Source organism: Typopeltis vanoorti, chromosome 8 (genome assembly GCF_054136105.1).
Source record: "Typopeltis vanoorti isolate ZY-2024b chromosome 8, IOZ_Tvanoo_1.0, whole genome shotgun sequence".
Lineage (NCBI taxonomy): Eukaryota > Metazoa > Arthropoda > Arachnida > Uropygi > Thelyphonidae > Typopeltis > Typopeltis vanoorti.
This window is the reverse complement of record NC_143556.1, coordinates 33,292,657-33,305,306: the sequence shown is the minus strand read 5'-3', so window position 1 is coordinate 33,305,306 and position 12,650 is coordinate 33,292,657.

Below are 12,650 nucleotides of genomic sequence, written 5' to 3'. Positions count from 1 at the left end.
CTTCCTCATTCAAGCTTTCGACGTTGTGCGAAGAACATGCGGCGTTTTATGAACGCTGAGATGACAGACATGCACCTCGTTTACGATATTATGTATCCAACTACTATTGAACTGTTCCGTTCGCCTAATAAAGTTTTTACACTGCTTACTGCCTTGTGTTATTTCTGTATCTTTGTGTCCTTGTTAGTACCTTCCCGTGGCGTTTCCGGTCATGCTTTCCTATGTGAATATGGTTGATTTTGATGTTCTCTATCTCCCCTCAACGTTTGTACGTGGAATTTTGAACCACCCTGTATAGAACAATCGTGATTTTTATTCTTGTTGAACTGACTTCATCTTAACTATCATTTGTAAATTAACAAATCAGACCTTTTGCAATAAACTCATTCTCTTGGCAGACGTTGAATGCAAAGTAAAGCCCTAAATCGCATCACTGGTTATTGATGATTTGATTGAGTACTATTTGTGTGGTATTGTGCTCAGATCTCCCGGCCTGAGGATGAACAGCGACTTTGTAATCACCGGTTTTTGTTTGAAGTTTCAATTTTTTTCTTCTAGAAAGTCCTGTGTATAAAAAAATGATTTTATTAAACACTATTTTTTTATTTAAAGTTCACATTAAAAGTTTCTGATATTTTAAAACTCAACGTCTTTAGTTTAAAAGAATTAAAACTTCAGAATTAATTTAAACGAACAAACTTCACGTACAAATTTGCTTCTTTGAATCTGATGGCTTGTCAACTCATCCAGTTTGATCTCTTCAGCACCTTCTCTTCTCATTCTTTGTCATTTTCATGAACTGGTTCGAAAAATTAAAGAACAACGAAGTTGAAAGAGCAACCGTATCGTAGATTCTGTTCATACCACCCTGCGGTTCATAGTTGAGTAAACGTTACCGATTTCCTTTATTTCTGCGTCACCAAATGCACGCCTGAGGCTCGTGGTCGCATTGATTGCGATAAAAGGCTGAAAGTGAAATTGTGCAAAGTTATTGCATTGGGGAAAGATGCACTAGGGGTGATATCTCGCCAGAGACGATTTAAAGTGGAAAGTATAATGGGAGGAATGGTAATTGACTCATATGCCGAGATATTCACATTAAAATAGGCATTGACAGAGATTTCAGTGCTAAATCAAGAACGGTGTTTATATGGCATTTTGCATTAAAAACTCCTTGAAAAGAATTATTCAGTATTACAACTCCCCACGATGGAAAGTAACAAGAGATACTGAATTTGATTCTTGCGTATATATTGAGACAAATGTTGACAGACCATAAGCCATAGGTGTTTATGAGATACACACTAAAGATTGCAAGACCTATAGCACATCAGTGTCATGTGTAATCAAGTGAATAAGAGGAAAGAACCAATTGACGTATTTCTTGAAGAAATTAGTCTAGGGAAGATAGAGCAATAGAGGCTGTTCCAAAGAACAGAAGTACATGAAACGAGAGAAAGTTGCATTCGGGAAAGATGTACTGGAGGTGATGTCGACCACAGATTTAAACTGTAAGTTTGATTCTGAACAGTAAATGGATTTTGAACAATTTTGAAATCTCTCAGTCAAAATTTGAAAATCTTGACTGAGAGTGGATACATGATGGTAGCCAAGTTCAGCCGAATATTGCCCATGAAAATACTTCTCTTTTAATATATGTCTCTTCTATGAGACATGAGGTAAAAACAGCAATAGCATCAAGCAATTTTGGAGAGATTTTCGGTGCGTCATCCCAAATATGTGAGCAGCATCCATGGTTGAATGGATTTGGGATTTATACAGCGTTAACAGTAATAAGTAATGGTGTCTTAGTGGAAAAGTATACCAATGTTTTTGGAGACAGAAGAAACTATGACCGGGATGTAATTGTACCAAGAGAGGCTAGACGTGTACAATTCAAGAAGTGAAATCTGATCGTGTTTGAAGATTTGAATATCAAGAAATAAGGGAAACTAAAATTGGATCTTTCAAGGAATGAGACATTACTGATTAGATGGCATTGAAGTTCACAAGGATGTCTTCATTTCTCTGAAAAATAGCAAGGCAATCAGAGTTTGAAGCATTGGTTATTGATCTTGAAGCTTTGAGAAATTGAGTTACTATCATTAGCGTAATTGTGGATAAGATTTGAGGTCCGTGGTGGATCATTTATGTTCAGGAGAAAGTTAACGAAAGTACAAAGCCTTGAAGCATCTCTAGCATTGGTAGAGAATATAAGGATGCCATCAACCATAACAGGAAGTGAATGACTTAAATTTTTAACATGTTGGTGTGAATATGAATATGTGTTTGAGAGTAGCGATCAAGGAATCGGATAAAGTATGTAAATATCATCCCTCTCTGAACCTCTTTAATATTCTGTGAATATAAATTACCTTTTTATTTTTCTAAAATAATTCTAAAGGCGTTTTCTACAATGAATTTTGATCTGATGTCGAATAGTTGCAATGTCAGATGAGCATCTCTTAGCATGCTTTTTTCTTGTTTTAGCTGCTCCGTTTTACCTACTAATGAAAATGTTAATTTCTTTTAAACACTTTATGTATTATTATGAATGCATGTGCTACTTGTGGGTTTTCAAGGTATTTGCATTTTAAGGTTTGTTCTTTTAATGTCTAAAATTTATTGTCCATTTCATTAAATATTAAGATTCATTTGTGTGTATCAGTAGCACGTGTCAAGCAGTTTCTACTCTTTTGATTATTTTTTTTTTAAATATTGGAATTGCTATAAAATAGGCAGTTTTCAATGGGATGACTAATTTTTTCTTTAGTTTTCCGTTACGTTTAATCTTGCCTAGGCTATATTTTGCATAGATGTTCTAGGACATTTTCCTTTCACCCGCGTACGTCAATGCTCCCTCGTTAATGACAAATGCTATGTAATAGTATACTCCGTAACTTTGTCATAAACTCAAGCTGATCTCAGGAACACATCCAATTAATAGCCTTACTTGCTTTTATCCTTGATTACAACCAAACCTAATCCTCAAAACTGAAAAACAGTTCTCTTTTTCTTTTATTTTCAGCTCTTTGTACTTGCATTGCACAATCTGCTATATAGTAGCATGGGCAGTGTATAAAATCTGAATAATGCAACCTTGTATATGGAATTACTCAAAATTAATAAATTAACCCTTTTTTTAATCGAGATATGAATGCAAGCTGAGCAGTAGACATTCAACTTTAAATAATCTTTCTCACTCGATACTTTGTTTGACCTTTAATGTCTGCACATTTATGCAAATAAAATTAGATCGAATATTACAATAGGTTGCTTAATATAGAGTAATGCTTGTCTTTATGATTCGTGTGTTTTATATTATCATTATTCCAACAATGTCATGTATCCCCAGTTGTACTATTGAGACCGAAACTGTGTTATAATCATCTCTCTCTATTTTGATATTTTTACTTCAATAATTACTGTTTTTGGTACATTTGCTTTTCCACATAACTATTCTATTCAAATCCACTACGTGAAAATTTTCTTAAAATAAGTCTGGTGCCGTTATGCTAGATGGTTATCTCTTAATTTAATGTATTATATACTTATGTCTTTCTGTCCATGATATATTTCTAAAACATAAGCTATTTGATGTCTAGGACAGTATTTTTATTTTTTAATTCGCTGACTCATTTCTTTTGTTTTGGATCGCTGAAACCTCCGTAAGCTTTAAAATTGCGATCAGTATCCTGGCAGCTCATCAGAAATATTCTACCATCTCAAATTCAGTTCATTATTGTTCTGAAAAAAAAAATCAACAATCAAAAACTGTCTACTGTTGCGTAATAAATTGTGCAACATCATAGTTTACATGAAACGACAGAAAAAAAATAATAATAAAACGCTTTGCTCTTTGGAAAGCCGAACTTCCACAAGTAGTTTCGCACCTCTTTCAGTTTGGATATTTGCCCGAATGGAAGCGACTTACATAACTTCTTGCTGATCTATACTTTCGCTGCACTGCGAGTTTAATGTGAAATTCGCTAATATTAATCATTTCTCTCATTAAATCACATCTGCTGTACATTGAGGCAATTGAATCCGTCATTGTGGCGATGTGCGTACATCCAGTCGAAGCATGGTGCGTTTCCAAGTCGTTGCTTCTTCAGATGAGTACAGATGCTCAACGGGAATTGAAATTTTGGAGTTAAGCGATCAGGAGTGAATTAAATCCTAAAAATCTTTCTGAGAGAGATTTATTGCTGTTATGTACAAGAAGTATTTCAATGATATTTCCAAACGTTTTTCGCTTATTAATTTTGGCTAAGCTTGTGATCCTGACAAGTTTTTTATTTGTATTTATTTTTCTTTTTTTATTTTTTTGCTAGACTTCTCGTTGCATGAATTTTCGGATACCGACAATCTGTGATCATTCCTAGGGACTGATTTAACGAACATAATACGATTATCGCTCGTATTCTGTTCGTCGTTTCTATAAGCTGAACAATAGGGTAGAGCCAATAAACTCTACCTTCAGATTTATGAACGCCATTCTAATATATTGATTCCAAGGACTGCGAACAACTTTTGTTTTTCTTACTGACAATCTCGTATATCAACAGGAGGTGTACACATTTTGCACAGTGGGCCTATTACTACTAAAGTTTGCATGCTCTACCCATTTGAGTGTGAAAACACCTATTTCTGGACCCAAATTTTTAACCTACTAGATTTTGTTTAGTTATACTGGGATTGCAACCGAAGCAACTAAGCTATGAGCTGTCAATCTAAGAATTGCATCGCAAAAATTTGTCATTTATGTGGCATGTATCACATAGGAGTTAAATATGTGAATTTAACTAATGGAAAGGATCTTACTGATGAACGTTTTTTGAAATAGGCTTGTATTGAAAACAAAAAACTGCTAATCAATATAAATAAATAGTCCTAATAAAGCTAATGTCTTATAAAATTAATGTCATGTAAAAGGAAATGTGATTTTGATGGCCAATTGCATTAACAAGAAACAGCCTCTCTCTCTGTGATTCAAGGATATGAGCCCGTCAAAATATTCTCATATAAAATATGAGAGTAAGTCATAAGAAAAATAAAGTTTATTCAAATTATTAAGAGTGCTATCAATAATTTGAAAAATATCAAGACTTTGACAATACACCTTTTGTTGGATAATATAGTTTTTTAATATTAAAGTAGAACGCGAAATGTATGGTTCGGGGTGGAGAGATCGACCGTGAGATGCGGTGATTGATTCACTCAATCCAATACCCTTGGAGGGTAATGGATGGCAATGCTGTAGCCAGTGAAGTTCTAACTGAGGCTCGGCTATTGCTGTTACCCTCCTGCCATGATCAGAGCTTTAATAGCTCAATAACACCTTATCCCTACACTGTCCTCTACAGATAACGGGGAAGATGAAAAGCATTCTTGCTTAGCCCCTTTAAACACCTTATCCCTACACTGTCCTCTACAGATAACGGGGAAGATGAAAAGCATTCTTGCTTAGCCCCTTTAAGCCAGTCCTTATAAGGACTATAAGGTATATTTATTATTCCTATAGCGATACGTAATCTCCATGCCCATTCAGGACGAGCAAACTGCTCATAAAATTTTTGCTTACTGTAACCATAACAAATAGCTTGGAATATGAAAAGCATCTTGCTTCACCCCTAAAGCCATTAATGTCAATTGTATTTATTATTTGATAAGTTTTGATATCAAAGCTAGTACCGGTGAGCATTTGATGAGTTTAGCAGAGATAGGCCTGCACTTTACCTAAAGCCTTACTATCAGCATTTGAGTTTTATCATCTATTTTTATTTGTTGTTTTTTTTTTACATGTAACATTTTTGAATTTGTCATATGCTAATCATAATACAGACAGTCGTAAAATGATGCGCTCTATTATTTTTTTTTTTTTAATTTTTTTTTTTTTTTTTTTGTAATAGTGACAACATTCATTTATCTCAACAGTTGAACCTACATGTTCAAGTGTTGAGATAAATAAATAGATATTCAATTGAACTAGAATGTTCAATCATTTCCGTAGTGTATAATATTATTTTGCTAATATTGCCAATTAAAATAATTCGATTTAAATAACCCGACACATTTTAATAGAGATAATAAAATAAATAAATAAATACCATCACACTCCATTCAGCTACAACGAAATTACTGATTTTCATTATTTTGACAAGTAAAAAATTGTCTTGGATAAATTTTCGTAAAGTCCAAAAACAGAATTTTACTAAAAGATCCAGCCAGAGACAAGGCATGGCAATGCATACGGATGGGACAACTATTTTGTGCAACTCACTTAGTGCATCTAACAATAACATGTAAATACTTATAGTTCTTATAAGAACTGGGCGATGGACTGAGTCTTTGACTCTTTATCCCGTCATCTGAATGAAGTAAATCTTTATGGACGGAGTGTTGTTGAGCTAAAAAGCTCTAATCATGGCTGGGTAACGGCAATAGCCGAGCCTCAGTTAAAACTTCATTGGCTACAGCATTGCCATCTGTTACCCTGGAAGTCCTAAAAAGGACTATAATCACATGTAAATATACGCACACGATTATGACTTAATAAAGAACTTATATTTTGTTTTCATGCGTTTCTAAGCAACATAATATATTTAGATGTTGACTGCGCCACCTATATTAGGAAACTCATGAGCAAATTGTGTTAATTGCTATTTTTTTTATTATTATTATTTTTTTTTTTTTAATGCAGCATTGCAGATTTGTTCATGAGGTTAGAAATAGTGGTTTTCATTTTAAGTGTGTTGATTTATCGTAAACTCAACTGTACATGTACGGACTCTTCGAACATTTTAATTGCGATAATTACAATGTACAATTTTTATCCGACATTTTAGCCTAACACTAAAATACGTAGTAAGCATATTTAAGCAGCTAAAAGATATAGATTTTATACGGATATTTTTGGAAGTGCTTTAAAATTCTTAATATGTATTAGACAAGTTCCTTCAAATTCTTATATTGGATTAACTTATGTTTTGATTGTGACTCAGATCGTGTCTTAAAATTCACTTAAAGTGTATGGAAAGAATTTCTTCGCTTGACCTATCAAATCAGCATTTACAAGGTCGGACGTAGGTTGTGGTAGGTAATTCATTAGGTCAACGGGGATTGTGATAACTCATACTTCAAAAAAAAAAAAAATCATATTTTAATATGTAGATTCATTTAAGGTCATCTTTGACAGACAGTTTAAGCACATGGCCTCAATTCCTTATAAAATTTACTCAGGAAAAAAAAATATAATAATATTTTATACGACCTTATTCTACGGTCTAGTTAGACGAATGGAGGTGGTTCAGTCATACATTCCACTTTCGAATATTTTACTATTTATCATCAGTAACGTTTCGAGTACATCGAAGTAACCTTCATCGATATACAGTGTCGTTTTTTTTTTCCTTCTCTTTTACGCTTCTAAATGCAATACCTATAAACACTAGATGACAGTTGAAGAGCATGTTGTATTTGAGAATGAAAATTGAACTAGATTGCGATGTGAGAACGTCTATAAATAAAATGGATCCGAGTCGAAGAAGGAAACCCTTTGTACGGCTTTCAGAATTGAAGGTTTATATTTCTTTTTAATGGTGTTCAAAGTTGCCTTTGGTGTATTTTGCGCGCTTAAATGGGGGCTCCCGAAATTGTAACGCCTTCTAGCGTATGCCGTTCGCCTATTTGAACTTAAATTCGCGTGGAACGTATTTTTTTTTTTTTTTTTTTTTTTTGCAAGGCCTTGGGGTGCATTACAGTACCTTCTTCAAAGAAGCAAATGTTATGGAGCAGTTCTTCCAGGGGAAGAAGTTTTATAATCCGTGATACAAACGCTCGCAGAACTATCTTTGTAGCTTAAATGACCTGTGACCCTGTAACAGAATGTCTGGAAGCAGTGTCGTGGGTATGGCTCGACATCAACAGATTCTGACAAATGGACGAACCAGCGTTCCATGAAGATACGGTAAGACCCGTAAGCAGTCACCGTAAAGATGTAAAATAAATAATCCGCCTCATTCGGTGTCGTTTAGGGACCAGAAATAACTCGATATCTCCTGGAAGTTCCTAATCGGTACTTAACGGGGGTTTAACTTGTCCACCCCGGCTGGGAGGAGGTAGACCAGGACTTAGGACTGATGTATGATGAGGGCTCGTTTAGTAATCCACTAAACTCTACCTTCGGAGAGTTATGCATTCTAAACCCCCGAATGAGGGCGTTAGTGTCATATTACGTACACATTACCGCATGTACGCGAGTAAATCTTACATATCGCTTTTCTGTGAGCAAAAATACCTTCTTTTGCGATATCATACAGTTTAACAGGAAAAAATAAACCACGTTTTCATATTCACGTATTTATTTCTATTAGACTATTGTTCGCATCCATCCGATGATGCTATCAAATATTAGCAAAATATTTGGAAGATAAGCGTTTCCTACTAACGAAGTTGTACAAGCAATCCGAGTCAGTATCTGGGGCAATTCTAAACTATTAATAAACGCATACTTTTTGGCAATTAGCGATTGTTTCTTATAGGTCTTGAGACAGCCGATTATTCTAAAATTATTACTGTGCATTATATGAAATGTCAATTATATATCCAGTAAGCAAAAATAAATAAATAAAATAAATCAGAAGGGCTTATATAATATTATAATAAATCTCTACAACAGTTATTTATTTGAGAAAATTGAGAATTATAAGGGTTGGTAGCAAGTGTTGACTTCCATGTTTAGACTCTCTCCCAGATAAAAATAATATGCAGACCAACACAAGAGCCTAAAAATATTAAAAAAAAAAAAAAAAAGAGAGACCAAATATTTTACTTTTTCGTTTTTATTTTTGCTAAAATATACGCCACCTATCCAGAAAATTACAAAAGATGACTCAGTATCTGTATATCGTTTGCACGGCTTAATTGGAACATTAATAACTCCAGTGTGATATGGGGATGTAGGGAACACATTTTTAATGCCACTTCTGTATCCTTCATTGATGAGGGTGGTAAATTCCTCATTCCAAATATTCGACTACATTAAGTTCTAAGGACTGGGAGAATTGTAAGATAACCACAGAAAAAATTTAATGGTACTAACATGTTCCTCAGCCTTCGGATCTGTCGCACTAGAAAGGTGCATCATCGGCCTTCAGGATAAAAATATAACATTGTAGGATTCACATGATTGAAATATTGCAACAAAGAATCAGTTAACTCAGCCTATATCATGTAAATATTCCTAGCACTGTAATACTACATTCTGCAACTTGTACAGTGGAGATTGCTTATGTTATTGAGTCTTCACATAGACCCTGTACAAAAGACAATTCATGAGTTACTTTAGCCAAAGTATTACTTTTCTAAAGCTCAGTAATTCAATTCTCTTGTCGATGCATGTACTGTATCCTTTAAATTCAATTTCTATTCGAAGCCAGCGGTTTATAGATATATAATTGCAAATCTGCGTATTTTTCGGAGTCTCTTGACCCAAGTTAAAAATAATTGCCGATGCGGGGGGGGACAATTGTGAAGATAGACTTGGACAATCTGATAATGTTTGTACACTAGCAGTATGATATTCTTGGACGTTAATTATATGACACATTTTGTCATTTCCAAGTGTGTCTAATGCAGATGATACTTGAAGGTATACCACGTACCATATCAGTAATCCTCAATTTACATAATTTTTCTTTCAAACACCGATGTAAATAGATGACGATGTGTCACCTTCTGTTTAGATTCAAGAGCATTTTCTTAGATTACAACTCATCTCGTCAGAAATTGCAGAAAGCATGTTACGGGATCAGGTGGCCAAATATAATAACTGCCTATAAAAAATCATCAGCTATAAATTATTTCTAATTTTTGTTCGTTTTTATCATTAAGGGATTATTACACATTGAGAAACGGTAGCTTAAAAATCCAAGCAACAGCCATATGAATGCCCTTGCAGTACAAAAATATTTGGTCGATTATGTGGCCACTGGTTAGTCCAGTTGTAAGTGATGTTGGATGGATGGGATGTCTGGAAATAGCTGTTCCAGATCAACAATTTTATCAAAATTGTTGAAAACTCGCTTAGCTGCTTAGGATCGTCTAACCTGCTTGAAAGACAAGCCTGCAAAGCATACAATATTCCCTTCTTAATTTTCCTTCTCTCTTTCTGGACAGAGACTTTAAACCATCTATTTCCTAACCAAGTGATATCTGACACTACCGTTGTCCTATAGGAGCATCTGTAGCATTAAAAATGTGACAAGAAGTTCTGTGTCCTGCAATTAGAATATCTCTCGACTATTCAATTAAACACAATCTACCTTTTGTATTTTAAGATTTATTAAAGATAGGTAATATCGCCGTCCTGGTTGGCCGAGTGGATAGGATATCCACTCTCCAACCATCAGGCTGTTGGTTAAAATTCCCCCTTTGGCATGGATGGTTGTAAAAACCCTTATAATTTGCGATGAACTAAAAAAAAAAATGGAACTCCTCTGTACTCATCACATTTTTCACAAAATGAAACTATATCGACAGAAAAGATGATGACTGCAATACATACCGTTGAGAATGCGTCAAAAGTTCTTTCCAAAATCGTTTCGAGTTTCTCTGTTTGCATTGGGAAAATAATAAAGGAAAAGAAAAACTAAAATATTTTGTATCGGGAAAAAAAAAAAAAAAAATTCTAATTCCTAAGGGACTCTTCAATTGAGTCATAATCACGGTTTCAATCCTATAACTTCATTATTGAAGTAATTTCCAACAAAAAAGTCCATCGTGATGCCAATCAGTCACCAGCATACTCTGATTACAGAATATGTGCTGTTGATACTTCATCCGCTGATGAAATTTGCAAAGTCCTGAGAATTTTACTAGCAGATGAAATCTGCAAGGTCCTTAGAAGTTACCAGCAAATGAAATCTACACAGTCCTGAGACTTTGCTAGTAAATGAAATCTGCAAAGTCAAGACTTCACTAACAGATGAAATTTAGCAAAGTCCTGAGACTTCACCAGCAGATGAAATCTACAAATATCCTGAAACATCAAACTGATGAACTCTGCAAACTCACGAGACTTTACTAGCACAAGTAAAATCTACAATGTCATGAGATTTTTACGCTATGAACAATTTTTAAGTAGGTATAGACATACTTAAATAAATATATTTTTTATTATTTCACATCAGGATTTTTTTTCTGAACATCTATCACTGCAAACACCTCAGGATAACTCTACAACTGACAATGTAGCATATGAGTTCAATGACACTATCAAATGGGGGACTTCATTCGTTATGTCTATTTATTGAAACCTAATTAACACCGTAACAATTGGTATCACGTTCGTGTCATAGCACTAATTGGTGCATTTCGGATATTACAAACTGTCAATTAAATATCTTCGAAAAAGCTCAAGTGAGATGGTGGGATTAAATTATACCTGAATAAGAGGGTACAAATTAAGTTAATAGATTTGGTTATTAACCTAATTGAATTAAGAACAAATAATCATATCGATAATACTAGAGAGAGAGAAAGAAAATTAGTTCTGTCGAAAACAAAGATTTTAGATTTGATCGAACTCATTTTGGCCTTCGGTAAGCCTTCCATAGTCAATGAAGGATGATTACCCTTAGCTTCAAAAAGTTTTGTGTTTTGCTGCAGCCCAAAAGTCTGCTTATTTTTAAGTTCGATACTTTAGCAGTTTGGACGAGTTCCGAAGATAGTTACTTCCCATGAATCTCTTCTTCATTGCCAGCCTCTGACAATCGTTTATTTTCTTCTCTAATTAAGTTCCATTAAAGAATCCTGGTACAAGACAGATGAAATTGGAAGGAATTTTAATTAGAGTGAAACATTGATCGGGTGCAGATTATTCATTCTACTTTTTTTTTATTTTTGAAAAGTAAAAAGTATTTACAACAGAGTCGCCTTTTCCCAAGAACCATTGGGATTTAGAGCTCAGCCCCAAAAGTTCGTTGTTATATTATATAATAGAAATATTATATATTATATTATATATAATATATTATATATATATATAATATAATATAATATATAATATAATATATATATAATATATTATATAATATAATATATATATATATATATATATAATATATTATATATATATATTATATTATATATAATATAATATATTATATATATATATATATATATATATATATATATATATATATATATATATATATATATTATATTATATATAATATATTATATATATATATATATATATATATATAATATATTATATTATATAATATATTATATATATATTATATTATATTATATATATAATATATTATATAATATAATATATATATATATATATATAATATATATATATATAATATAATATATAATATAATATAATATAATATATATTTATTAATAAATATTAATAAGTCCTAAAAAGGACTCTCCTTAAAAGTTGGTTGTTGAAGCATTTATGATGTACTTTCCTTAAATATAAAATATAAAGGTATATTAACATTATAAAGAAAAAAAAAGTAAATTTTAGATATATTTCTAAATATTTAAATGTTTAGATGTATTAATATTCTCACATTAATTTTCTATATTTATTTTTCTGTATTTATTCATTATGACTATCTTATTTATGT